This window comes from Anopheles aquasalis, chromosome 2 (genome assembly GCF_943734665.1).
Source record: "Anopheles aquasalis chromosome 2, idAnoAquaMG_Q_19, whole genome shotgun sequence".
Lineage (NCBI taxonomy): Eukaryota > Metazoa > Arthropoda > Insecta > Diptera > Culicidae > Anopheles > Anopheles aquasalis.
In genome coordinates, this window is record NC_064877.1 from 83391056 (window position 1) to 83417146 (window position 26091).

Consider the following 26091-nt stretch of genomic DNA (forward strand, 5'->3'; position numbering starts at 1 on the left):
ACAATTATCCTACGTCAACAAACGATAATTTTTCATTACGCCATTGCTTGTCTTTCATTTAACGGGCAGCTCTTAATGGTACATCAAAAGCACAAACTCAATTTGCAGCTAATGGAATGGATCTGTTGTGACCGGATGCAGATAATTTGATCAGCTTCGGTGAAAAGAGCATTAAAATCAGGGCCATCTTAAGCGACTTTTGGTTGATTTCTCAGCATGCGAGCGAGAGTAAGCGGGAGGTAGTGATGGAAAATACATTGTTTAGGATGAAACTGTATGGCATTTGCTTCAAATTTAAATGAAGCGAATGAAACAAGTTTGCAGATTGACTTTCTGTCCTGCTCCTTGTATTTCTTACATTTCACTGCATTTCAATCCATCAAACAATCTATAGCGTCCTGTGTACCATCAACAGAAATCGACTACGAACGGAGAAATCATTAGTTGTTTGCTATCGGATGACAATTTCCTGGGGGAGCTGTTCAAACTTTGTCAACCATTTCCGTCGAAGGGAATGTTTAATGAACCCCAGGACCAGTCGATGGTCGTCAGCACCTAAATCTCCCTTTCCACTGTCCGGTAATCGTTCACGGTAATTAAACACGAAATTTGTAACTTCCTGTACACTGTGCACAGCGTTGCGTCTAGCCTCCGGATAAGCTCTGACAAAGTTTTTGTTCTTAATCAAGGGCAAGGAAGTTTACAGAACCGAGCGTAGCTTCGTAGTCTCTTTGTTGCATAGTTTCTTCGCTCAGGCGCTCAAAATTCAACAGAAACACAGATACACTGCACATATTCAACTGTAAGGACAGTTTGCCGGTAGTCATCGCCGGGCGTTGTCGTTATTTTGATTATGTCGCTGGAAAGTTGTCCAACACACACAGAGACTCGTGTTCACCCAGGACATGCACTGTCTTGTTCGCTTGGCCATAAACGAGCGAGAACGCTGCGGAAAACGAGAAAGCTTCAAATGGGGAAAAAGCGAATTATGATAAAAAGTACGCTCCTCTGACAGCTTGTTGCTCTCGGCGTACTGTAAGTTGGACAACGGTAATTGAAAACATATTTCATGGTCTCGCGTGGGGAGGGGGTGAAAATGGTGACATAAAAATGAGCAACAAACTTTCTCTGCGTCCAGCCAGGTGGGCGGGAGCATATTAGAGCATGGAAAAATAATAAAAGAAAAACGTAGGAGCTTATCATGAGTAGGCAATAAAGTTTTGGACAGAACATGTTCTCCGGGGACGCGTATCTTTACAACAAGAAGGACGGATGAGATGGTGAGCATCCCAAGTTTCGGTTTTGATTTCGGCCGTGCCGACGGTTACCGGGAAGGAAGTTGGCATAAACATGGCAGCAGCAGACACCTTTGCCAACGTTTCCGGTGGAGCAACTTTTGATACGCACATCCTGGCAGGCCGGCTTGCCCTGTAAGACCCTTCGATTCCAGTGAACCGAATGATGGAGTACGATGTCCCGTTCGAGGGAACTTTGCCAACGAAGAATCCTTCCAATGGAATGGGATCGAAGGTTCCGGGGAGGGAACGGTGTGCTGGCGATCTCTGATCCGGATCGTAATATGTTTATGGATATGATGTTTGCTCTTGAGTGTTATCGCTGCCCTGGAGCGTCTACGCACTGTGCGTGCCATGAACATCGAGAATAATATTGGGTGAAGAGTAAACACCCATCGAAGGAGGGGTCATCCGGTATGTTATGGGTTGTAAATCATTGAGAAGTAGGCAATAGTTTGATGAAATGGTTTCCAATCATGTAAATGCAAAGCACCATAATACTCTGCTGGTAGTTAATTCAAAGTTCCGTCTATTGAAGCGAACCAATCATCAAGCCGAGCGTGCAAGGATACAACAACAATGAGACTGTTTGGCCAAGGTCCTAAAATCGAATCTGGAAGAGGATGGAGCCGACTTTGATTGTCTGTCCATCTACCAGAAGTCCATGTTTGCTGATGCAATTTTACACTTCAACGGGAACACAATGTTAGCAGGCCTGGCACACGAAGACCGATTGTCCGTCCGAGGGATGGAGTCCTTTAATCAGTAAAGCAAACAAAGTGTAAGCAGCGTTCGGAACGAATCCGAACCTCCGGAGACCTTTTTTGCTGTCACTCACCTGGAAAACTCACACCACCTCCTTCTCCTGATGAGATCACAGTTGGTGCGACATCCGGTTTGCCAATCACTGCTGTGGCGACTGCCTAGTCCCCGGGACCGCGAGTCGGTTGTAAGACAAACCAGCCCTTCCAAACAAATCCCGCACAAACATTGCTCTCCCGTGGCCCAAGGGCAGAATGGAAGTGATCAGCGGGGAAGGTGCGTGCGTACGTGTGGTCCACGATTTGGCAATTTTCCGCTCGACGAAACGCAAAGCCCGCATGAGTGGCGACGGTTCCCGCCGGGAGATGCGTAACGAGTACAGAGAAGTAACACTCCGGCCCCAGCGATAGACCCAGACACAACCTAGAAGTGTTCGCTGTTTTTCCTCTTTTCAGTTTGTGGGAGTTTTTTTTTCCCCCGTGGCCCACGAGGTGGCACAAAAGAGTGGATTGCGAAGTAACGATACGAAGGAAAAACTTTGCTTCCTTTCTCGATAACAACCACGGGTGGAGCTGGTTGGCGAAGCAGAAGTCATCGATACATCACCGAAAAGAGATGTTTGGGGGTTTCTTTCCGCCACATGGAAGCTTGCTGTTCGCGAATGCAGTTTTCGTGCAACAATGTCGCAAATAGGGATGGAAAACTACCAAGGCGTAACGAAGAAAGTGGCTCCGTTTGCGTGTACATCCATCAAAACGGGAGTCGCGGTTGGCAAACGGAGGAATTTACAACCGCTCGCGTTCCTGCTCTGCTCCTTGGTGAGTTTGCTCAAACAAATCATGCAACCGGAGTACGAGTGAACGCGAGAGGTAACCGACCTGAGCTACCATTAGGGGTGATTGTCGGATCATGATCCTGGGTCTCGATGTTTTATATTCTTATCCTTTTCTCTTTACGTCGCACCGCTGGACTCGGACAATCCGTTTGCTGGCGGTCTGGGGAATGGAATGTCGCTTACGCTCCAATAAATAACGATTGATTTCGGATCAAATGTAGCGCTTGATGGTGGGTTCGGTGTTCTAGATACATCACCACCACCACTACCACCAGCACCATGTGTCCGTATCCTTTAGGACCTCCACACGAACGAACGAACGAACGTCGACGATATACGTTACAGTATCACGCACGATTGAAACATTGATGCTGAAGCGGTTTATGCTGCACACGAACTCTGGGCATCGACGTCGAGAATGATTGCATGGGCGAGTGTGTTCTTGCACGGGCACATGAGGAATTCATTGTTGTGGCGGTTGCTGCTGTTCCAAATGCAGACTTGTGCTGTTAGATTGCGATTCAGAATCTGGTGTGCATCGCAGGATTCTCTCCAGTGGTCGGATGGTTTGATTTCTTACGTTTCGATGCGGATGCATAGCAAATCCATTGCAATCGAACTCTGCGCGATTGGAGGAATTGCTGAGCTGAATTACTAAACAGCGTGTAACCCGGAGTGGAATGGGCTTATGGGTTTAGACAACAACGAATTCGTAATCAAAAACATGTTGAAAGATATCAATATCAATGCTGTAACACATCATTTAAAATGATTATTTATTGTTCAATTCCGATGAAAAAGGGACAGAAGTCGTCAGTGAAGCACTGATTATTGATGTTGGACATCGTCAATGGTAGAACAAATCTAGGAGATCATTCTGAACATCGGCATTTGTATTGTAATGGGATGGTATCACCATGTCAATACGATTCCTTTTAGGATTCATATTACTTTCCATTTCCAAAATCCTGATCATCGATTTCCCGGAGCCATATTCATTTGTGTCACGCATTGGGCACTCACATTCTACCGCACAGTCATCACAGTTAAGCCATTAAGTCAACGTGATGACCCAATCGGTCCCGATGGGAATGTAAAATGTAATATCCACTCGGCGTTCGGGTGATGCTGCTTTTACCATAAAGAAGCTCTCTTCACAAATCAAAACATAATTTGCATTGTTTGCACCGAGGGTCCGACGGTCTCGCATGTCCCGTAAGGGAAAAGTAGCCAACATTCGTATCAAGGATGAAAAACTCGACTTGTGATACCCGGGACCTGTGGTACCGATGCTGATGGCCGGCACGTACTTCCGAGCGTTACTGCCGAGCACTGGGAGCCCCCAAAACAACGGAGCCCTCTGTCATTCCCCTCTGGCTACCAATAATCCATGCTTATTGTACACTTTATGGCGCTGAAAAACCTGCGTACGTCCGGTGCCTTTCACGAACCTTTACAAACACCGGTCCGGACCGTGGTGAGTACTTAACACGTCGCTAGCCGTATCGGAATTGGTAGCCGGCTAACAATTTGTGCTTTTTCCCTCTCTCTCTCTCTCCGACACCGGCCACGGGGACAAGGCAATCAATAAATTCATTTCTAGCCGGCCCTGGTTCCGTTGGTGTTTGGAGTGTTACTGAACCACAACAACAAAACCATTGCAGGAAGGTGAAAGTGCGTCCCAAACATCACCGGAATCGGAACACCGGGGCGACCAAGTTTGTTTGCACAAAGGAGAATCATGGTAGCAAACTGGACAAATACTCAATCCGGCACGAGTCGATCTGAATTCGGCCTTAAGAACACTCGCTCTTTGCCTCTTCCCTAGTCACACCACCGTACGAAATCAAATGGACCTTACAACTCTCATTTTTGTCGGCTTAAAATATTCCATTACCACGCTGCCGGTATGGCATCAATGCTTCCGAAATCCGTGACGGAACGGAACGGTGCCAAATATCCTGCCAGCCGCACAGAACATTCATCGTTCTGGTTGTTTTATGCCAACAGGTCCAAGGTCAACAGTCCCGAAGTGCGAGCGAATGCGTTGGATGATGGGTTGATGCTAATATGGTCTAATGCCATCCAGTCACTTTGGGTTTTCGGGATTTTCCCTCCCGTTTTTCTACCTCCTGAGGCCCGATAGCTCGACGACGGTTCAGGTTCGGTTACCGCCCGCTATGCCACCACGACACTTGTGGTTTCCGTGGTTGCGTGCAGGGAATGCCGCCGGTTGGTTGGTAAAAGCTTCCAAAAACCATCACGTTCCCGTTCGTTGGATTATGGGGCGTGTGAGTCGACAGGATCGCTTTACCATCCAGAGAGTAGCGGCATCAGCTATGTTTTGGGGAAAGACTGGACAACAGGGTTGACATTCTCGAGCTCCATTTTATTAAAGTCCTGAGCGACTTCCTGGGACGAGGGATTGCGTTTCGTGCGTTTCGTACACGTGCTTCGTCGTAGGTGTTGTGTCGAAGATGGAGTTGACCGAATGGCTGCTCACGAGCTCAAATTTATGCCACAAAAGGATGCCATCGTTTGTGGTACTTTCTTGTGATCTCGAACCACCCGTTTGGTTGGTAGCCAGATTGAACTTTCAACGTAACGGCGCATCGTATCAATCGTGCTCGATGAAGCAGCTAAAAGATTGCTTCACGCTCTCTCTCTCTCTCGCTCTTCAAAGACACCACCGAAAACGTGTTCCTTCTAGAACCGCGTGCTGAGTTGTCGTCACCCTGAACTTGAGAAAGCTCAACCCGCCCTTGGTTGGCAAAATTGTTAGTGCCGACGACGAGAAGAACGAGAAGCAACCTGGTACTAACTTGCAGTGTTACTGGCGGGAGCGTGTTGTAAAAACTATCACGTACACCACAGTGGAGTAGTACATTACCGTGTACCGGGTAACCACTCACCTTCCTGTCTTGCTAAACTTTTTGCTACCATCTTGTGAACGCGAGTCTCAACACTGAGCCTTGAGTGTGCAGCTCTTGAAGGAGTGTGGTTTGAAGTCAAAGAATTGGCTCAGAGCCACACTCCTCAACACTACTAGCCCTTGGACTCTGTTTGACCTCCATTCTTCCGTCCTTCCTAATGTGCCAAACCGAGGCCAAGGTTAAGGCTTACATGCACCAACGCTGCGCTCCAGAATGTCCAACATTGAGCGATGTGTTGGCGGATCCGTCCGTCGGCCCTTCTCGGCTCGACTCCTTCCGGGGGCCTCCCGTCGCTGTGTGTCCTGTTTTTCCTCGTCCTCTTCCCGGGTAATCGTTCTTTGTGTTTAAGTAGATGATGTTTAAATCGAAATTACTGGCCGTCGGTATGGCGGTAGGACGTGCAAAACTTCATACGACAACAATGAGTGCAAGGATGTTGGCTGCTCTCAAAGAAGCGAGTGGAGGCTCATTGGAGGCAAAGACCGGGGTAAATGGAACATGGAACAGTGCTCAGGAACACTCGATGAAGAGGAGGAGGAGGAGTAGGAGAGCAAAATGGGAACAAAAAGTGGTGCTAGCACGAAGAACCAACGCACGTCTCAATCCAAAGGGAGCAAACCAAGGAAAGCATTCGTCCAAAGGGAGCAATAGGGAATGGTGCGCGAGCAATAGGATTAAATTGAGCATTCTGTGAAGGAGCACGTGGAGGCTATGATGGTTTTGTGAGGGCACACAACTCCTTCCCTATTTTTTGCTGCACTCCAACCCAACCGGTAAGCCCCGGTCCCTTCGGTAAGGTAAGGACGAAGACCCGGTCCCGGTGGTGTTGATGAGTCTTAACGCTCCTTAGCGTCGTCGTCGTCGTCGTTGGCGTCTCCTGGAAATGGAGCAAATAGATGAAGAAGGAGCGAGGGCCAAGGGTTGAAAGCAGAAACAGCAGAACGGAAGGTTTCATTTTCTACAAATGGAGCCCGGACAGGCAATGGTTGGTTGCAATCCTTTCCTTTCCCTGTCTGAATGGGACCACGAGGGACCACTTTCAAAAGCGCCAAAGAAGAATTAAATGGCTGACGCTTTTCCAGGCGGCGCTGGTGCTGCGCACTGATTGCTCACCGGCATCCGGCCATCCGAGTGTGATGTGCGTACGTTTAGGTAAAACCTCGTAACAACCGGTATTTGAACCGGGCGTAAGTAAATACCAAACAACGACCGACCGACGGTCGACCTTCCTTCGAAGGATACTTTTAGAGCAGGAGCACGTCTTTGTCTGCGGTGCCATGATGAATGGGCGGGTTTATAAGACGTTTTGTTGTGTCGAGTAGAGGGTACTCGTTGCGCATGGAGTAACCTTGGGTATAGCTTCTAATTAAAAGTTTTTTTTGTGTGTGCCGTTGTTTTCGTTCTGTCGTTAGACCCCTTCCACATGCCAGGAAATGGTGGCACCCAAGCCGCTTGAATCTGTTTCACGTTTGAAAGCTTTTGATTTTCCCCAATAAGCTTTTTGGTACTTTTCAGTAATTTACGATTACTTTTAAAAATTTTCACCACCCTCTGAGCCCCCCTTTTCGAACTACCCAATCAATCATCCGATCCTTAGTACTTACGCACGAGCTACTTCCAAGAAGGAATTTCACGCCTGAATTGACTCCCCGGGGTCATTACCGACTAGCGGGCCGACTCCCGGCTTTTGAGTGTTTTTCGGCAATTACGAGCGTTCCAACTTCTCGGACCGCATCTGTCCGATAAATCGATGGTCCGTTGGTGCCTGGTATGACGTTCTCCACCAGTAAACCTAATTAATCCGGAAACTTTTGACAAGCTACTTACTTTACGCCTGTCTTGGAGTGAAAGGGCGCGCGTCCCGGAAGAGGCTAGGGGCATTCGGGTCTGGCTCAACGGAGTAATCACCCATCACTAGTTTCCTTGGTTGGCGAGGAAGTTTAAACCTCAAAACTCATTCGGCGAGTAATTTGTTCAATCAAACTTACCAGACTGACAACTCCTCCCTTTGTTCCCGGTCTGTGGGGAATCTGTGGGAGTGAAAACGGTTTGACAGAATTATGAGATTACAATTTATCAATGTCCACCACAGAGCGTGTGAGAAAGTTTAGGACAATTTAATTACGTTCATACAGTGGCCATACTTTGGGTGCTCCATCACTTGCGCTCATCTGGTCAGTGAGCACGAGCTGATGTGCTCTGTGTCGCCGGACAGGATAGCGTCACCCATAGGCGACCGTTGGTAAAGTAAAAACTGACCACAGAAAACGGAAAGCTAGCAAACAAACACATAAAAAAATTGTTCGCCAAAGTTGCATGATGTATTGACGCGTGCACATCGGAGCAGCAACGAGTAGTGCTTGTGTTGCACAGATAGATAGAACAGGATTCTAGCGTGTTCCGTTGACTGACTGACGGAAGAGGTAGAGAGTACAGTTTGGCGTGCAAACGGTGTTCCAACGTCCAAAGAGTGAATCACGAGTTCAGAACTCGGTACACTCGCCGCTTTCAATTGCATTGCAAAACTGTGGTTCGCATTATTTATTTTGTTTCATTTTGCGATCCTTCGATCCTTACTACGAGACCTCCCCGGGTTGGTATATTGTTTCGCGGTCTGCCCCCGGCCAACGGAGCTACCAAAGTGTTGCAGAAATTATGAAGCAAATAAATATGAAACATTCATGATATTGCCACAAATGCTTGGCATCACCGCCGGAAGCAGTACAGAAGATGCGGTGAAGGATAACCGGTTTGCTGTGGAGTGGAGCATTCCGGTGCTCGCAAGCAAAACCCCTTTTCTCATGATGTACTAGTGTATCCTCAAAACGCGCTTGTTTATCCAACGAATGATGTGCTTTTTATGCTTCCGGAAAAGGCGAGCCAAAGGGACACCATACAAGGTCGGTATGTGGAAAAGGTTCGGGAATCGTGAAAAGCAAAAACAAACAACCCGCTTTTACGGCTTGCCATATGTTTTGTGCGCGCGCCTCTCTGCTCTGCGACGCTCGGAAGCGAAATACATTTTCACATTCGCCACGCTGATCGAGTGTCGCCACATGGAAGGCCACATCGTTAGTGATAGATCCTCGACGCCACTACGTACATTGTAACATGGACCCCAAAACATGGTGACATGGGATAGAGGGAGAAAAAAATCAATTCAATCGCTCATGAAACGAGTGCGCAAAAATATATATATATATTTTCATCCTGCTATCAGGACCTGCACTGGCTCGAGTTTGTGATGTTCATATCCTTCCGCTAAAGGAACTCATTTTTATCATCGCCAGCGAGCGAGGTATGTGTTTGTGTAAAGGAATGCCACAGGGTCGTGTGTTTTGTAGCGCCTCATTGGCGTTTATGTTTTGTCCGTGGTTCCGCTTGTTGATTCCTAGCCGGCTCGGTCCCGTTGCACAATGCACAATGCCACGTTCCGCTGCGTTACTGTTCGTTGGGCGGTGCTGGCCGGTTTGCAGCTCGGTTTTCTGTTGTTTTTGCTGTCGTTTTATGGTTTTTTTTCTGCTCGCTGCCTCGAATTGTTTCTCGACATTTTCCATTTTCTGTCTCTCGAGGACGATTCGATTGTTATATGGATTTGTTGCAAAGCACAAAACACACATTCGTGCACTCTGGCCGTATGGGTCTGGACGGGTGGGTGAGGGTAATGGGAAAGTGATAAATGGATTGCACCGCAATGGACGCAATGGTTGGTTGCTACGTTGCCGGTTGGTGAACTCGGATAATACGGGATTGAGATGTTTATCCTTTATCCTTTGAGAGCAGCGAGTGAATCGTTGTCGATGCTATGCTATCAATGCTGTCAGTTCTCGGTAACATGTGCTACAATGTATGAGCGTTTCATAAATTCGCACTTGGAATAGGTAACCATGAACACAATTTGCCTTTTGCTTAGTAAAAAGTAACTTTTAGAACCTTTTTTGTGCACAAACATATAATGATACCTAATCGCTTCCAACTGGCTAAATATAGAACGCGTTGAACAGTTTGTTTGGCAAACAATTTATAAACGTGTTGGAGCTATCATGTTGCCAACCGTTCCCTGAATCGCACCCCCAACCCCCTCTCATCGTGGGCTCACCTTTTTCCCTCATCGGGATCCTTCACAAAGTTTCCCGCTTTCACATCCACCCAACACAACACTCAAAAACCGATAATGTGAACCTCATTTACCGCCCCGTCTCTCTCTTGATAACCATCATTCCGGGATGCCCTCGACGTTCCGACGGTTCACCCACTGCTGGTGGGCTTCTGTTTGCCGTTTGGGTGGTAATAATGTTGGCAAAAATATGTTCTTCTCAATAAAACTCTCTCTTCTCCTTTCGGCCCCTCCCCTCACCCTGGAGTACCCTGGGCAATGTGGTTGAATTGGCGGACCCGGCAAGTGTCGGTCCCTTGCCAGGACTTTGTTTGGTTGCATGGAAAATCGACCAGAGAAGGAGCAGCAGCATTTGCTCTCTTTCAAGCGGTATCAAGCGCGGCGACACTGCCCACACGCTATCACACGCGATACCACACGTCTAGACATAATCGTTCTTCGGAACGGAACGGGTCGGAATCGCGTATTCGATGAGCTCCATTTGCTATTCGCTTCGATTAGTGTCACACGCCCGATGGTATCGCATGCCCGATGGAAACTGGCCCCCCCATCAACCAGACGTGATGCCATCTTAATGATGTGCTTTGTTTTTCTCTCGGCGGCGTATCCTTCACGCGACGACAAATGAGATGGCCATTGACGCCACGGGCTCCGTGCTTGGACTCGCACATCATCATGAAGACTTTTTGGTTCCAGCCTGGCGTCACGAAGATTCCTTCCATGCTCAATCAACAAGCTGGCAACATCATGCAAACGAAACACATTCGCCGTGACTGGCGACGTGCCGTGCTGGCAACAGTCAGGACATTCGAGCGTGCGAGCGAGTGATAATTAGATATCGCCACAAGCGCCCCATAACCACTGAAGGGCAGTACAAGGGCTCGATTATAGGATCCTTGGTGTGCTTAATGAGCCTTTGGTACGGAACGTTCGACCAGTAAGAAGTGCCCAGCGGCGCTCATCATGTAAGAAAACTAATGAAGCACAAAAAGAACATTTTCCGTTTGCACTACGAGTAGCCCTTAGCTTCACCATTAGGTACGCCCGTTTTCTGTTGGCTACTAGACAAAACATGAACTTGCTTTTCCTGCGAAGTGACACGATGGCTGCTGCTTCCGTTTCTTGTGCGCTTTGGCTCGATTTCCTTTTTTCGCGATGTTCCGATTGAGCAGCCGAAGGAATGAAAATGGAATTCTAAGTAGCAGTGGTTGGGTTCGGTAAAGTTCTACCGTAGCCACCGGTAAGCAATGCGCCAGAAGATTGCGCTTCGGATGCAAATGAGACTCGGCCACTTTGTAAATCTTCCACAGAAAAGCTCACGCTTCTCGGTCATTTTTTTTTTCATTTTTTCCATTTTCTGGGGGCGAGTTCGTGCTCTCGAGAGGGACAGGAAAACACTGCTTGCAAACGAGTGAAAGTACCAATTGGTACAAAGTAGTGTTGTAAATTGAGTTACACCATCGCGAATCCGGTGTCGGAAAAGGGGGATATAAATGGATTCTTTTTGCGATTATTGCTGCTGCGGCTAATTGTGTGATAGTTCGTGATTGGCAGATTGTGAAAAAGATAACAATAAGCATAATCGCATTACTAAACCTATTTTACGGCCATCTTCATCGAATCTTCTGCCCAGACTTTATTCACTAAATGCGATTATCTCTGCAGCATTCGTTGCCATTAGCGATGCTCTTCATTATCAATCGCTAAAGGTATTTTATGTGGATTAGGGAAAAGGTGCCTAATGCTGTTTCTAAACCGAAGCTTAACTTAATCATTTCTACTACAACACCTCATTTTTCATCGGCTAAAACACCGGCCTCACTTAACTGGTGCTGCACGAGAAAGGACAACGTTGAATATTTATTATCGCTTGCGATGGTCTGCTCTCCAGGGGTATTCGAATATTTCACCGAAAACCTTCATTTTCCAGCTCAGACGGCAGGCGTTTGACCCTTTTTTGGGTTCTTAATTCTACCACAGAACCCAGAGTCCTCGGAAGCTGCTGCTTGTCCTGCTAATCACTTACATCCGCCACCGGTGATGCCTTCCGGTGGTAAGCCTGGCCATACCCCGGGGCTCCACAAAAAAAGGGAAGAAAGAGAAAGCTACCACAGCTGGGCGTAACGTGGAAAGCGGTTATCAAACCGACCGACCGGTCGACCGGCGTTCGGGCTCGCTGCCCATACAAAACACGTCAGTTTCAGGGCTCGCCGCCCTCATTCAAGCCACCGAACGGCGCCTGGTTTGATGGAGCACACGATGGAGCAGCCAGTACTTCACAGGCCAGGCCAGACCAGACCGGGCACCCTATCTGTACCCTTTAGGGGTCCGGTCTCACCCGTTAACCGGGTTAGTGGGTATTGCTGGCAAAGGTGCGAGTCACTGGAATGCAACAATCCGTCCCCGAGCACCGAGGTTCTGTTTGTTTTCACGGTTTGTCGGGCACTTTGAGAACCCGATTTAGCCTCCCAAGCAGTCCAAGCAAAAAATCGACAAAAAATAAAAACAGAATCACAAAAACGAATAGAAAAAACTCTAAAACACAAAGAACGAAACGATGTACGGTACGCATTTCAAAGAGGCAGGTATTTGTGGAGATGGAGAGCATAAAAACGCTCAGAACATAATTCACTGAACCTGCCCCGCTGCTGAGAAGGATTAAACAACGGAGCAGAGATTGTCGGTTGCTTCCTTTTTGGAGTCTTTCGGGGGGTTGTATTGCTCGTGTGCTGTTACAGTGTGGATTCACTGGTGGTTCATTGCAGAGGCAGTAAGTTGATTTTCACAGTTGAGCAGAGCAATGTTGAAGCCAAATGAGCTTACTAAAAACACGGGAAATGAAAATGCGCACCTCGAGAGTAACAGAAACTGGTTCGAGGATTACGTTTAAGAATAATCGGATTGTGAGTGTTGCTTTTAAGTTTTTTGTTTTAAATCGTGAAGTCGATCTCACTTCATGGAAATTATGTTGCATATGAACTTTGCATAAAGGATGTAACTCCCCCTTTTTATAGAGCATAGGAGTTGGAGGAACTTTTTATTTAATTCATAAAAATATCTCAAAAACTTATACTAACCTATTTAAACACAGAGCTTTACTTCCTTTGAGCGAAATTTCAAAACAATAAATCCACGTGGCATGTAGGCCACCATCAGATATCTGCCATCGTAGAAAGGACACTTGCGCCCAGTGCAAGCCTTCCCTTTCTATCTCATAAAAACGCTTTTCAACACGAAACAATCGCTTAGTAATAAATAAAAGTCACGGCAACGGCAGTGACTCGCGCGGTTTCCGCCAACACTCTTTACTCTATTATTCATCCCGGAATGATCACGAAAAGCTTTTCGGAAGAAATCAAAATGAAATTGGGCAACCATTAAACATGTATTAGAGCGGGGAGCATCGCTATCGCCACCACGTCGTTAGCTATCGAAACGACCATTGTTCCCACGGCTAGAGCGTTGTTGTTGATGCTGCTGATGCATGGTTCCCGGTAAACCACTTCAACCAATCCGGTGGCGATTTATGATCAACCCGAATCTAGCGGGAAGGGAAAAAAGGTCAAAAAGCCCTCGCTCCCAACCACAGAGTCGATTGTTGGTGGATATAGGTGGATGAGGGATGGATGCAGTTGGCCTTCGCTATAGTCGCCTGGTAGTCCCTCTCTACATTCTACATTTTTCATCCTCTAATGGATTTCGATGGTGTCTTCACTTTTCCCGTTTTTGTATTCCAGTGTGGTCGTGGAGTGCAATGAGCTGCATTGTATCGCTACGACAACGTGCACCCGAGCAGAGATTAATCTTTGGCCAGCGATGGTTAAGGCGAAACCATGTATGGCAATCTCCCGATGATGCTGTAACAGCAGCTGCTGCTGGTAGAGTGCAGTTGATATTGATGATACGATGTCTGCCAACGATTCGGGCAATGCCGAAGGCCTGTGTGTACCATATCGCTTTATGAACGCTGCACCTGAATCGCGAGCGATGCCATTACGTTCATTGGATGATGATTCTTGCAACATGTGGCATATGTTGTACTGGTTTGTTGAAATGAAAAATGTAATTGATTTTCAGACCACCCCCAGAATAGTCATCAGGTTTTGTGGCCAGAAACAGATGCCGATGAGATTAGAAGAAATCCCTCACTAAGCTTATTCCGTGTAACCGCGATACATAGTCAATCCGTTCGCTGTTTTTCCATCAAACAATGTGACGCTCGAGATTCTCGATTGTTTATCTTTTCCAGAGGCTGGGAACCAGAAGGCCGCTAATCCCCACGAAACAAATCACGCTCCCAGATAGTCGAACCAATTAAGAACGGGAGTTACTGACTACGACGACGACGACGACGTTTGTTTGGCCTGACTGAGGTTTATTGGTTTACCGCAACAATCAGCCCGTGACAGGGCCCCGGTTGTCCTTCGTCGTCGAATGTTTATTTGGATAGCGTACCGTGGTGGCCAGGACCACCCGGCAGATGGCTGTCAATCGAACGTTGATCGAGCAGAGCCTGTTTGCATAACTCATCGATAGTGATGGACGCACGGATCTCGATTGGCATCCGATTGGTGACCATCTCGGGATTGATCGGAGCCACCGTCAAACAATTGGGTAAATGGTCTGTGCTGTTGACATGACAAGTTTGCTGTTCTGCGTGCCGGATCATCGAGAGGACATCATGGCGCCCAGACACCGGTCAGTGTTTTCCCAACTCTCTATGATTGCGAGGTGCTACCATCGGAAGGTTATGGTATGGAAATGTTATCGCCACCTCCTCTTCTGTGACGCTGACTGTATGGGCATGCGAAAGAATAGTGGAAAGCAGGAAAATACTTCAGATTCCGCCGGAAAATCCTGCCAGCCTCTTGTGCTCGATCTGAAGTGCTGTTTGAAAATCGATTTGCCGTGCCGGTTTGCCACGTGCTATACTGAATTTAGTGCAAAGTCTGCTGTTGATTGCTGGCCTCCATGTTTTTTTCCCCACTTTTCATATTCTGCAATCGAATTGTTTCGTTTGGCACCAAAAAAACGGTCCCTTCGGACCTCAGATAGAGTGATTTCTATGGATCAGCCACTCTCATACATTCCATGACGGCTGTGCAAAAGCCACGATGACACAAAAAAACGTGGCGCTGCCAGCAACAAAATCGCACCTTTATCGAATGCCGTTCGGTTGGTGGTCGCGCGCAAAGTGCGAAATAATTAATTTTCCAGCCCTTTTCGCGGGCAGCTAACGACCGACGTCAGCGACCGACGTGGAAAGCGTGAGGCCTCTGGTTGGAAAATCTAATTAAAAATTTTGCCAACCCATTTTCCGAATCACAATAACTTCGATGTCAGATCCAGCCTACAAGTCAATAACCGTTTGCTGAAACACTGCAGTGACCATGTTATGCCCGTGGAGGCATTTGATTAAAAGCTCTTGGAGTATGCGCCGATGATTATAGACATCGATGGAAACGTGCACAGCATCCATGACGACACCATGAGTCAGATTGTGGCGTTTCGATACCTTCGCGTGTTTAATACCCAGCAAGCTTCTCTATGATCAGCGTAACACTCTCCACGCTGGCACATCTGTTGACAAATCATGGACGGAACGAGCGCTGGCGGTAGCTTGGCATCGTTGATTAATTTCTTCACTTGTGGTGACGTTCCAACGATGACTAACGTGCTGGTGCCGGCACAGTGTGAGCAGCTGGCCCATCGACCGCCATCGTCGCCGAGTTTGTTAAACAATCATTCATCTTACTCAAACAGACACCACACGGCGGCGGCCATTATGAAGGCAACCTTTTAATCATAGAGTAATTGCGCACAAAAGTGAAAACACACCTGCGATTGGTGGCGATGTTTAAGTGGCCTGCGCTGCGCTCCATTCACGCTAATGACGGATGCGGTACGCAACCGTCGACCAATCATAAATGGAAAAGATAAATTATTTTCGCATGCGAGGGCGCGCCAAATATCATAAACCACTGGGTGGAATGTTTGGCAGAAGCTACAGTTGCCGGTGCTTCTCCATCATCAGCGAGCGGAATCGCTTCACTTGCCGCTGGAGCGACCTTCCAGCAAGATGGAACGAGTTGAGCTCTCACATCCTCACTATCGCCATAGCCATCGCCATAGCCATCGTGTGCTGGGTGCGGGGGAAAACAAAACAGATAAGTTTTGCTCCACCGGAATGTAAATATTCGGCCAGCGCTCCACCCCTCCACCGCCGGCTTGTGTCAATAAAATGGCGTCTGCACTAGGCACCGGCGGCGCACCGCGAAAGTGTTTAAATCATGTGAATGAAACGTAAACGTAGCGTCTTAGGAGCGGGAGTATCGTGCTAAAAATAGGCGGACGAACCCTTTCGCTAGCCAGCGCTCTGTTTCTCCCCGGCCGCAAAACCGATCCGCAAACCCTCTTGGTTCTGGTTTGTGTTTGTTCTCCCGCCAGCCAGCCAGCCAACCGCCCTCTGCTGCGTCTACAGCAAAGAACCTAGAACCTAGAAATTGCGACCCAACCGAAGCCAAACAAACAAAGATAAAAGCAAGCAAGCGGTAGTAGTTTGGTTGTTGGAAGTTTGTCTGGAAAAGCGGCCAACAATCGGGGTCGACGCCAAATGCAAATGAAGGAGTGGTCGGTGTGTTGCTTGTGTCCAACTGAAGCCAAGGCAGGTTCCGCGATGATCGTGAGAGATCGAGAATTAGGTAAATTATACCCTTCCGGACTAGCCACAATGATACAATGCCGCTAGGGTTGTGAGGGGTTTCTAATTTGTGGATTTGTAATTGAAAGATAGAGCGCTAGCGAGAGAGTGAGAGATGAAGGCTATGGAAGGTCATGGCGCCTAGAAGCTAGAAGGGTCACCAATCGACACACCCGCGTCCATCGTCGGATGCGGATGCGGATCATTGCGACTGCATAACTCATAAGCAATCTATTGCAAACACGGTCGGTACGGTGGCTTGTGTTCGATGACGCAAAAACGACGATCTCCGTCGGTCTAGCGAGAGAACCACGAGCGAACGGTACAACGGATCACCGTTCGTGGTCGCGCAGTTTATGACCCCGACCCCATATCTCCGTCGCCATAAAATTGATCTGTAGCCCGGCCGGGGGATGGTTCATCTGGTGGTCATCATCTTCTGCGCTGAACTGCGATCGACTCGACCGTCGATTATGGCGTCGGTGCTGGCGCATAACGTTCCACTTCCACCAATCCCTCGGTTTGTAGCGGATTAATAACGGATAATTGATCTGCGACGAGAGCCCCGGAGTCGGGTCGAGGTGTATCACGTTGCAATGAATTTGCATCAATTATCCGCTCGACGAGAAGGAGCGGCCAGGCCAAGTCTGGACGGTGGTGTGGTCTGGGATGAGTTGATGATCCACCGCTCAAAACGGACATCCGTGTTATATCATCCGGTTCGCTGGCGTTCGTTCGGTCCATCATTTCGGTTAGATCCCTCTTTGTGTGTATCTGAGGGCTGCAAAAAGATCTCGGCGCGTCTGGAAGTATGTTATCAATCATCAAGAGAACCAAGCTTCACCGAACTAGAGCCCCAGTTCCGGCTCTCCTTTCAGCAGGATTATCATCGTCTCTCTGTCACGTCAACGCTCTCTCGTATGCGTTCTCGTCATCGCAAATTAACTAATTGGCTCAAGTGATACATGGATGACGACCCGGTGGAGAAGACAGTGGGATTGGGGCAAAAGGATACTGGAAACAAGACACCAGAAGCTGCCAAATGGTCAAAAATGACCAGGAATTGAAGGAGAAGAGAGCTCTAGAGGAACGACTTGACCATAATCCACGCCTCGACCGGAGCAAGATTAATGATCTAATGGTAAACCAACTCAACCAATGAGGACTCTGGGTCTGGTATCGCATCGCGTTCACAGTAACTCAATGCTTCACCACCTTCACTGGGAGGTTTTTGGGGAAGTTTCTGGCTGCTGCTGGTGGTGCTGCTGGTGTCCGAGACACTTTGGTGGACACTTTGTCGAACACCCCCCCTAATTTAATGGGAAGCTCATCCATCTTACCATCTTACCGCCGCTGCGGATGGTCATGGCCAGTCATGGAGCTCGCTCGCTCGCTCGCTTGCTCTCGTGGTCGTTCCTTCGGTTTTGTGGCATCGTGGACGTGGTGAAGATGCTGATGAGGTGCAACCCGGGGAAGGGGAAGGGAAAAAAGAGGACTTTTTCTCGCCCCAGTGACTGCTCATCGTCTCGTCGGTCCTTGGTACGTTAAGTGGATTTGGGTGCAAGTTCATCCACCGCAACTGGCACTTTTGGAACCCGGCCCATCGGTGTGACAGGACTTTGAAGTCTCCGGTCCGACCGAGGGTAAATCCCGAGCCATTGCCGGTTTGTTGTGGTTACGTGTAGCATTAGCAAATACTCGCCCCAGAAGGCAGAAACCGGCAAGCATTTAATGAATGACACTTTGATCCTTTCGCTGCATTACAAACTGAGAACGAAGAAAATGTTTGAGTTGGTGGTGAAGTGCCAGCATCCACCAAACGGTTCCGGTTGAGCGCGTTATGAAACATCAATTAGCGTGGAGTGTCGGTTGGAGCAAAAGTTTACAAAATGGCAACTGTCCTCACGGTGCATTCATTATGCCACTTGGTCGTGGTGACACCGAAACGGGGCACTCGAGCGAGTGCCAAGGATGCGGAAAATGCATTTTGGTGGGGGTAGGGCATTAAATTTAAGTAACAACTCTTAAACGAATCAACAAGAAATTGCGTTACAAATAATGACCCCACGATGATGGTCACGATCACGATGCCAGGAAGTTTCTAGCTTCGAGAGCAAAAACTTTACAGCTTGTTTGAGACGATATTCACCTTCAGCATCTTCATCACCTAGCAACATAGGTGGACCTCTAGATGTTTGGGCGTACGGGGCCCCTGCGAGGTACCTGTTCGGTTCGAAACTTCGTTATGCTTGGCTACTTGGAGTAGGCGGCGATGCAAGCTCCAACTTTGGTAGCATTCCGAATGCACTGCTGCATCGTTTGGCGTTTTGGCGCGTGCAACGAAACAGAATGATGCATACTTCACGGAACTAGTTTGCGAACAAGTTAAGCGAAAGCGTGCCAGACGGAGTGAGTTACTGCACGGTCAGGACTTTCGATATGGCTTCGTTGACCATGAAGCTCCTTCTGGACGCGAAGTCGCCTTAGGATATTTAGATTATAGTTTAACATGTTTGAAGAGAGTGTTACCGATTGGACCGAGAGTTTCTTATGCCTTTGAGGCATGCAAAGGAGTTCGCTATTGGAGTTTCTAAATTGTTGAGGCAATATGGTTTCCAACTCAACGCCAGTTCTGAGCTGCAACATCAACTAAACTCGATACAGTACACCATTACGAGAAAGAGCACTCTGTTTTTACTGCCAGTACTTTCCGCGAATGAGTTGGATAAACTGTTCAAATTGATGTTAATTTGCATCGTTTGCTGGGCAGCCTGATTTTCGGCGATAAAAAAACCTAGGTCCATTAACTCCGGGGATGTGCTCCGGCTAGGCAACGTCAATAAAACGTTCATCAAGGATGGGGTGTGTCGGTGATAGCTGGATGAAAAACATTCTCGATCTCGATCGATGCAAAGTTTGGTTTTGAAGTCGATGCAAAGTGAGCAACTTGCCACCCACTATCGCTCTCTACGAACCGAGCTCTACGGTACGAGGATATTCAATCAATTAGCCTTCAAAAACTTTCTCAATCAACCCCTCCACTTTCCTTTTCCCCGTTTGAGCAAGCTGGTCTCGATCGATGCTCATCAATGCGGGGGATGCTTCGTGTCCAGCGAGATAGGATGATGCTCCACCGGTGTCTGGTCGATGCGATGATTAAAGCACTTTTTTTTCTTGAACGAATCGCTGGCCACGTGGTCGTAGAGGACCGATTTCCTCTCCCGGAGCTCACGTAACTCCTGTACGCGTGTTTCAGCCCCGCTCGGTCAGGGGTTTGTTTAAGAAGTTGACTAAATATTTACACCCACGGTAGTACGCAAGTGCCACGAATGCCGCCGAGGAATGGTTCAGAATGGCTTTTCGAAGGCGAAAAAAGAGTGCAATTGCCGCGGTCTCGCGCGCAATTATCACCCAGCCATCCCATGGGTGTTATGTTTGTAAACATGGTGTGCCCCTGAGCCGCTTTGTTTATTTATGCTGGCACTTTAATGCACAAAGAGACGCAACCGTCGTGGGCTGGCAAACACACGAAAAAAAAGGGCAAAGACAAATTAATTTATCTCGAGTTTTGTTTGCAATTGGTACGCAATCTGAGAGATAAGACGTTGTTTCGTTGCGTTATCGGTACCGCGGATATGTAATTCTGGTTCTAAATTGATCACGTTATGCTTTTGGGACAATGGTTGTCCTGGTCACTTATTCGGTATTTAAATTACGCCCGCAAAAATTGTGTGCTCAATTTGGGGTCCAGCAAATGGTAGGTCGGCCAGTTGTCCGACATTTACTGGAATCTTTTGGGGCCAAAAATAAACCCGACAGCGTTTGGAACAGTGCGCAGTTGTTAACTGTGTCCTGGGGAGCGTTGCAATTTGTCTGTCAACAGCTTTATTCCGTTTCAGCTGCCGCTGCTGCTGCTGCTGCCCGTCCTTGATAGTTGATTTGTGTGCTTTTTCCGGGTCTCGGTCAGTATGACGAATGAATTATTAATGACATTCCGACATTCGGCACTTTCGCCCACTATGGCCTCGCGCCACTTGGATCCGCGACTCGCGTCTCCATTATGAATGCGACACAATACGCGCTCTACCGGCATGCTGGCAGAAGAACGGGCTCGTTTCGCATATTTTATGCTACGATGAGCACGTTTTCACCGGCACAGACCAGCGGCCGGAAGCGCCCAAGAAGCGGAATGCTAGAATGTAAATGATTTAACGATAAATTGTCGCCCGTGGCCGTGGCCGTGGCTGTGTGACCGGGTGTTACTTGGCTAAACACTTGTAGTTCGCGCCATCCACGCCATTGGGAGCCAACAAATCTTCGTTTGGGGGGCTTCAACCAGCTCCGAGTGCTGCAAACGCGCAAATCAGTTTGAATCTAGCAGCAAGCGTGTTGGGATGGGATTGTTAGCGATGAATAGTAGGCCATACCACCCAGCGAGACGGCGCATAAGAATGTATGATCAAGGTTACGAACGAACGAGCAGCCAGCCGGTGATTGAATTGAGCGAGACAACGCGGTATGATAAGAGCCTGGAGAGCGCCGTGGCTTCTCAAGTGGTTGATTGTATTGTTATGTTGCGGTTACACTTGAAGCAGTGATTTAAGAACATAACTTCTGCTCTTCTTTTACAGAAATTAAAACCAAAACCGCTGTTCCAATGAAGATGTTAAGGTAAAACAATGCCCTGGATTCCATTTGAGTTGATAAGTTTGAAACGATTAAATGAAATAAATAAGCGCTCCCATAACTCCTCCACCTTAATTATGTTGCGCTGCACTTGCGCGCACAGTGGAATTGAGAAATGAAATGTCTCCCGGTTGCCTGCCTTATCTTGAGACCAAGCCACTTACAGCATAGCCCGGGTTGCACCGCCCAGCCTGGAACGGTAGTCTCTTCCGTTGCACGCGTAGCATAAATCAGATTATCACCCAGGGAGGTCACACTCCCCGCGCTCCGCTTTGCACCCAACTAGTCTTGGAGTACCGAGGGTGGGGCAAGTTTGCGTGCACCACCGTTGCAGACCCGGCATAAAAAGCATGTCAGCCAGAGCCAGAGCATGTGTAGTAGCGTGTTCGGTCGCACGCGCACGCTCAGCACGAAATGATGAATGGAAACCGCAGACCGGCTCCAGAACAACCGTTGCACAAATTAACTTGTTGATACGCTACCTCGGACACGGACCGCCAGAACCGCGGAACGGCGGAAATTACAAATTGATCCAATCGGTACTCGTTGCCGTGGGCCAATTAATAAATTATTGGTCGATTGATCGCGGAAGCTGCGGGTTGGGAAACGGGGTAGGGGAAGTCTATGCCAGGAACGCACGGGCGCCACATATCCCATGAGCCCGGATTCCGTTGCTCTTTACTTGGCAATGCGCCTTGGGGATGCTGCATTCGCTGTGGCCCTTGGGCAGGATTGCATGATTAATGCATTGTGGCGAGTGCTTGTGTAGAATGGTGGTGCCCTTTTGGATCCCCGATCTCCGAGGAAAGGGGCGTGGGTGTCCACTAAACACCTTCGGTCGTTTATGGGACTCGAGATGACTTCATGCGAGGATAATTTATGGGAATGCGTTGCGTTGTGGTCGTGCGTCGCCGCCCCACCAGAAATGGTAGCATGAGTTAAGCAGCAGCAGCCCGTTGGGCACCAGGGAAAAGGTGACACGGATTGCCATGTTAAATTCCCATTAATAAAGCCACGATCATCTGATCTGGGATGGTGCCCGCTGGTAGGCGGTAAACCATTGCCCTCCCTCCTCATTCATCGCGTTAAAATGGTGCTAAAAGTGTAATAACCTTTTGCTAATGCTTTCACTTCACTTGGCACCATCGCCTCGTGTTGATGATCCGCGATCCCTTCTGCTCCAGTGAGTCATCAGGTCAGGATACAGTTTGTTAACGAATTGCTGGCTGCAGGAGTTGCTAGCACAACGTTCTAGGAACTAGTGGAGCGAAAAGCAATCAACGGGATGCTAACCATTGCTCCGGTATGCGCTCGGATTCTAGTGCATCAGTGGTAGTAGTAGATTGTTCGTGTTCATCAAATTGAGCCACTCTCTTCCTCGCTCGTGTCACTATCTTATCGCAAATGCCCTCCGACAGTGGGTTGAACTTGGAACTTGGTCGTCGTTGTCGTCGTCGTCGCTGACGAGACAGGCAGCATTTGGATAACGCTAAATTGAATCAAAATGATATAAACAAGCTAGTTCTGGAGAATCTTGGGCGTCGTCGCTCGTTGGGTGTAGCCGTTGTGCTGCTTATCGTTCTGGGTATTCTAGATAGAGTAAGTAGTCAGTCATGCTGCGATGCTAGCGATGGTGTGCAGTGTAGAGACGCAAAAGAATTCATGCTTATTAGGTGGCACAATCAGCGAAATCGAATTCGGCAAAACGCTCGAGCACGATTGTGATAACTGCTAGAACGTTCAGTTGTTTGCTTTTACTTCTTGTAACATTTTTTGAACGAACTCATTCAATCTGTTGCTTAGTAATAAAGGAACTCAGGTTGCTGTTTAAAATTAAAAAAAAACTCCCAAGTCTTTTGTACAATAGAACCTCTACTTGGTTCTGGTTGGAGTCCAAAGTGAAATGATATACGAATGCTCTCTCTCTCTTAAGAATTGAACACCCGTATAAGTTCCCCCACCTGCAAAGAACTACATACCTGCCATAAAAGACAAACAGCAAAAAGACACTGGACCGCAGTGGAAGCAGCTTGTTTACGCCAAACCAACACGACAAATCGACAATCTGTGAACCGGTGCATGAAATGGCTTCTTCTTGTTCTATGCTGCGGGAAAAAGAGATGCATGAAACATTCTCCCGAAGCGGTCGCCCGATTGGCCAGAGCTCCAGGCTTCCCTGGAGGTTGTCGGAAGGATTTTGTGGCATGTTTTAAGTCAACACAGGCGGCAAGCGTGGACGACGACAGCACACAGATGAGTCGCACAAACACGAACACGAAATGGACGAACCATTCTCGTCCTGGTCGATGCGGGGGGCGAAAGCGAACGGACAACAACGGAACCGGAGACAGCACTTCAGTTGCACTTGAACCGGAGATTTGCTCCACTGCTCTTGCAGTGGCGTCCAAGGTACAAGGAGCTGGTGCCAGTGTTACTGCCGGTACCGGTGCTGACCCTCAATGATAGTCATTTCCGCTTGTAACATCACACGGAAACCTCCCCCACGCAAAAAAAGCATCTTGCGGCTTCTGGATCTGGATAAATACCTACGAGGTACTACGCAGCAGGGGGTTCACTCGTTCGTCCGTTCCCTTGAGGCATTGGCTTCGAAATGCTTTGGCACCATGCGCTGCTCCCTCAAATTTGTACTTCCCTCCGATCTGATGCACTTTGTTCTAGCGCAATCTGGTCTTTTAATGACCAAAAACTCCCCTGAGGGGAGGCCAGGAAAAATATTTATATGAGTTTTTAGCTCCCTGCCCCTGCGTCTACGAGTTTTCTTTGTGGAAAAGGAGAACAACCCGTAGCGAACGTGCTCGTTCCTTCTCCAGCCGACAGCCAAGTGAGCAGACACGATGTTTTCAGTTAATGATTGTTTACTTTGAGCTTGGTGTCCTTGGAAGAGAATGGATCGCAGGGGGTGGACCGCCCCGGTCGGTGCATCATGAACTTTAAGACGGTTCCATCGGACTTTGCTTGAGGCACCGTGTGCTGTTCCTCCTCCACGTTTATGTCCTTGTTGGCAGTGGGTTGGTCTTCAGACGGTGACGGAGACAGCTGCATTTAGCAGCATTACACGACGTGGCCGTAGAGGGTTTGTTTTTAATTAAAAATAGTTCCTTGAGAGTGTTTAGCCTTAGGTTTGATGAGATGCCCTGGCGTAAGGACGGCAAAAGTACTAGATTTGAAGTGAAGAAACCTGATGCTTTAACTTTTGAAAGTAGAGTTGTGTTTAATTGAATTTCTTATCCATTATCACCATTATCATAATTCGTTTGCCAAATTTTCGATTACAGGTCTCGTTAGAACGTACTTTCATGGAGCAAACCTTTTGCTTCCTTTAGTTGCGTGCATCGTTTGATGGTTTTCGCTATCAAAGAGCACACTCAACAACCGTGATAGCCCGAGTAGCTATAAAGCAATCAGGCAAACACCCACCCTCGGTTGCTTTTATGCTATTCATGAAACTATAATGCCACAACATAATACGGTTTCCAAGACTCGCTGAGCGCTCACGGAGCACAGCTTCTAAAGGACCCCACGGTAGCACCTTTAGCGACATCCTTGGTGCATCCCCTCGTTACCCGCTTTGTAATGAGTGCAAAGTAGCACCATTTGTTGTTGAGACACGAGACGAACGAAGCGCAAAGGGAACAAATTAAATTGAAAGAGCCAGTGACCTAACGTGGCTCGCGATTGCCATGGAATCTCATCTCATGGTGCAGCCACTCACTCAGGTGTGTATAAGGACGAATAGGGCGAGGTCGAAATGAGGTCGCCAATGCGATGGAAACGGGGACGTTCTCTCGGACGGAAGTCAGGACGTAAAACGCGCCAAGTGGAAATTGAAAACTCGCTTCCGCGGTACCGCCAGTGCCATCGCCATCATCGCCACATGTGATGACGACAAACAGACAGACAGGCCTTTGCCTTGCTTGGGCGCGACGACGTCGCTACCTGTCACGCGGATTGACACATGCGTGTCTTCGTTCAGCAGCGTCTTGCCAGGGCGGTACTCGAGTACCAGACACCAGACTCAACACTACCACAAGACGCGCGGGCGGACACCAGCACCACCATTAGCATCGGATGGTGGGTGTGCTGCATGTTCCGCTTCCTGTGGCAGTTCTTAGACAGCCCAAGATTAGTTGCACATGACGGTGGATGGTCGCTGGAACAGAAAAGGAAACGTAAAAGAACTCGCATAAAATGAAGAAACAAAACCCAACGCCCGATCGATGCGCAAATGTGTGCTGTGGAGCGGTGGAGCGATGGAGTTGCCAATCGATAGCCCTGCGTTGACACTGAACTGTGTCAAGAATCGGAAAAGGAAACATTTCCCAGCACGTGTTGGTACCACGGAATGGTTTGGGGCGAAAGACAGGGCACCAACACGGTTTGTTGGCATCGTTGGAAATGTTTATGCTACAACACTTCGACGACGACGTGATTAGCATGTTGGGGACACGCCAGTGAGCACGCCAGCGATGGCCACGTTGGTTTCCAATTCGATTGTTGGGGCCAAAAGGTGAGGGCTACAGATGGCATCAGAAAGTGTGGTCTATGTGCATAGAAATAGCTTATTTGGAGTCGAGATTATGCTGCCAGCTCCCTGTTTGCCGATCGGATGAAACATCAACAATGTCTCAATGGTATCGTTGAAGTCAGATGCGTCGAATCTGAAGCGTCCAGGCACGTCCTATCGATGCCCAAAGTTTGACTAGATTGTCGATATTCCCTAACAACAACAATACACTAACATC

At 48.2% G+C, this 26091-nt stretch overlaps 1 protein-coding gene across 1 annotated transcript in view; it reads left to right on the forward strand.

The window, feature by feature from the left end:
- LOC126570804 (calcitonin gene-related peptide type 1 receptor) overlaps positions 1-26091 on the forward strand; it is a 49936-nt gene that overhangs the window by 9447 nt on the left and 14398 nt on the right. The window contains exon 3 of the mRNA XM_050228802.1: positions 21274-21313. The gene's annotated coding sequence lies outside the window, so the exon portion shown is untranslated. The remainder of the gene's footprint in view (positions 1-21273; positions 21314-26091) is intronic.